Here is a 3,701-nt window from a genome sequence, read left to right on the forward strand (position 1 = left end):
GAGTCCCAAGGGGCCCTTTGTTTCTTACCTTTTCGTTTCTTACCTGTGTCGTAGTGCTGGCCTCCCCATGGCTTTCAGGTTCCCAATGCTCTCTTTCTTCAGGCTGGGCTGCCCTTGTGGATGCCACATGGTTTGGTGGTCCACAGCTTCCCCCGCCCTCATCTTCCCCTCCCCCCAACGAGCCTAGTGTCCTACCCCCTGTCCCTGGCAGGAAAGAGGACCAAAGTCAGATGACCCCAGCCAGGTGTCTGTCAAGCCTCTTGAAGACTTCCAAGTTAGGTGATAGCACCAGCTCTCTTGGAAGCCCATTTCAGATTCTGGCCACCCTTACTGTAAAAAATGTCTTCCTAATGTCCAACCTGAATCTACTCTCCACTAGGTTGCACCCATTATTCCTATTTACTCCTAGGGGTGCTCTGGTAAATAGCGCATCACCTATTCCCTGTTGTTCTCCCTTGATAAACTTATAGGCGGCTACAAGGTCTCCTCTCAGACGTCTCTTGTGAAGGCTGAAGAGATCCAGATCCCACAACCTCCCCTCATAGGGTCTTTCACGGAGGCCACTAGTCATGCGAGTGGACCTCCTCTGAACCCTCTCCAGATTCTCTGTGTCCCTCTTGAAGTGCGGCACCCAAAACTGGACACAGTATTCCAACTGCGGCCTGACCAATGCCGCATAGATGGGGAGCATCACCTCACTCAATCTGTTGGTCATGCATCTGTTAATGCATGACAAGGTGCAATTGGCCTTGTTGATGACTTCGTTACACTGCTGGCTTATGTTGATCTTGGAGTCAACTATGACTCCAAGATCCCTCTCAGCCACTGAGCTGCTGAGGATGTCATCCCCCAACCTGTAGGTGTGCTGGGGATTCCTCCTTCCTAGGTGGAATACCTTACATTTATCTTTGTTGAATTTCATCCTATTTTGTTCTGCCCATTGATCCAACCTGTCCAGATTGGCCTGTATCTGCTCCCCGCCCTCCGGTGTATTAACTTTGCCCCATAACTTGGTATCATCTGCAAACTTGGAGAGGGTGCTCTCCACATCCTCATCCAAATCGCTGATGAAGATATTAAATAACACACTAAGGTTCTCTGTCAACAAGCTCTTAATGAGCAGTCCCCAGCTCTGCTAATTCAGATTCACAGTGAGATTCTGAAGAACACTGAGTATTTCCCATACCTGGGAAGCCATCTCTCTCAGAAGACATCCAACATCAATGGAGAAATCCAATATCACCTCAAATGTGCAACATGTAGCTTTTGGATCTCTGAGGAGATGGGTGCTAAAAAATTATGATATCATATCTGAAACCAAGTTCACGGTTTGTCAAGTAGTTGTGATCCCCACCTTACTGTATGGAGCTGAGATATGGACAACATACAGGGGACACACCAAATCACTGAAGAAGTACCATCAACACTGCCAGCAGAAGATCGTTCTAATCCAGTGGAGCATGGGGGGCTCCCCAGTGTGCTCGGCAGCAGGCTCAGAAGTGGACTAGAAGCATGTCCAGTCCACTTCTGGGTTCACCGCCGAGCACACAGGGCTCCCCCACCCCACGCTCCTGTGGGATGCTCCATCCGCCCCAGCATTGCAGCGTTCACGAGCTGCCTGGTACCTCAAGGTATGTAGAAAAAATGTTTAAAGCTGTGTCTATGGCTAAATCACTGATTCTCCAAATCATCATTGAATCTTCAGATTCAGATTTGGCCAAATCTAATCAGAGACAGTGATCCGAATCAACAAATTGTATCACTTTCCCCAATTCGGGCCGAATCTGAATCTGAATTGAGTATGGCCCATTTCTCATACCCCTAATAGTTTGTACCCTGGTATTATGGTGGACAGTGATATTTTTTTTTCTTTCCCACCATGTCTCTGAGATACCTATTGTATCAAGATTTTAATTTAATGCCGAGTATTTTAGCTTCCCCATCTTGGTTCTTAGAGTTCTGGCATTTGCCTAAATGCATTTTTTATTTGTGCCTAGGTTTCTACTTTGGGGCATCCTGTTAAGCTGGGTACCTTTTTTTTTTTTAGCTATTCCTCCCTGTTTAATTTGAGCCATTCCATCCTATTCCTCATCCTCTGTGGGGGGATCTGGACTGTTCATTGTTTCACCCTTAATGGAAGCATCTGTCTGGACCATGTGCTGTTTTGCACCTGTCAGCTTTTCCTCAGTTTTTAGTTTAAAGGCTGGTCTGCACCTTTTTTAATGTTACATGTCAGCAGTTTGGTATCATTTTTGTACAGGAGGGGCAAGCTCCACCTTAACAGGCTCTTCCTGTCTCAAAAGGATTCCCAGTTCCCAATAAACCTAATCCCCTGCACTCCACACCATCTCCTCATCCACACATTGGAAACCCTGCAGCTCTGCCTGCCTCCCTGGACTAGAGTGCAGTACTAGAAATATTTCTGAAAATGTTCCCAGTGGGGCCAGGGCTTAAGTCTCTTCCCTATCAGCCTAAATGTAGCTTCCAAGATGTTCTCCTGCACTTTGTCATTGGTGCCAACATGGATCACCACCTCTGGCTCCTTCCCAGCACTCCTAACAAATGGGTCAGTATGTCTCATGAGATCTGCTATCACGCAGTCCTCTTGCCCATCAGATACTAAACTGTCTGTATTCCTAATAATGTAATTTTCCACTACTAAAGCATTTTTCCTTCTTTTGACTGGAGTTCTCCTGACTCTCTCCCTGCCACCCCTTCCCCCATAGAAATGTCCTCAGTGCAAGAAGATACAGGGACTTCCACTGGAAAGGAGATCCCAGCTAGGGTGTGTTTTTTTTCACCCTCTCCAGCTTCATGCACTTCTGTCCCAAGACCTTCCTTCTCTTCAGAAGCGCTGGAGCTCCCCGAATGGAGATGGGACTGTATTACACTGCCCCAATAGGTCTCATCCAAATACCTCAGCTGTACCAGTTTGACCAGTAAGACTCAGTTATTTCAGATCAAACATTTAGAATCTTAACAAGACTAGAAATTAACCATTTGCCTTTATCATTCTCCCCATGGAGCTGCTCAGTCAGAGCTGTTTGTAATACTGTTGTATTGATGCTGAGAGAGTATTGAGAAAAACAAGATTTATAAGGTGAAGCAAGACGTTTATGGACCTCTTGGCACTTTTACTCTGTGATAAAATATCAGATGACCCTTCAGTGAAATGTCATGAAACACTGAAAATAAAATTATTGAGGTCACTGTGCTCACTGTTTTCTGAGGAAATAAAAGAGCCTGTAACTGGTGCTTTTGATAGGATGAAATGTGATAAAAGTATGTTTTTAATATCTCTAACCTGAGGTTTGCAAAGTAAATTCGTATATACAGGAAATGGGCAATGGTAAATATAGGAGTATCATGGTACTCATCACAACATTCAGCAAACCCAATCCAGTGTAGGCATTGTCATATCTTGACACTGACTGAGAACTCAGAGAAAGCCCTGGGACATGACTGAAGAGCATGGCCCAGATAGGGTTGGCCACTTCCAGGTCTGTTCTCTCAAAAGCCTCCAAGAATAGTAGATAAGAGGCTGAAAAAGGCAGGTTACATTCCTGAGGTGGGTTCCTGAAATATGGGGTATATTTGGCTAATGTGAAGTAATTGTGTTAAGAACAAAATTAATCTAATACAAATGTCCACTGGAATCCCAAGCTCTAAAGGTAAGATTCAGTTCAGTCAGCTATAGCAGG

The 3,701-nt window shown here is 45.3% G+C and overlaps 1 protein-coding gene across 1 annotated transcript in view; it reads left to right on the forward strand.

The window, feature by feature from the left end:
• Positions 1-3,701, forward strand: part of GPR158 (G protein-coupled receptor 158) — a 401,429-nt gene that overhangs the window by 380,207 nt on the left and 17,521 nt on the right. The gene's annotated exons all lie outside the window — the stretch shown is intronic.

The sequence above is a fragment of the Alligator sinensis genome, unplaced genomic scaffold (genome assembly GCF_000455745.1).
Source record: "Alligator sinensis unplaced genomic scaffold, ASM45574v1 scaffold455_1, whole genome shotgun sequence".
NCBI lineage: Eukaryota > Metazoa > Chordata > Crocodylia > Alligatoridae > Alligator > Alligator sinensis.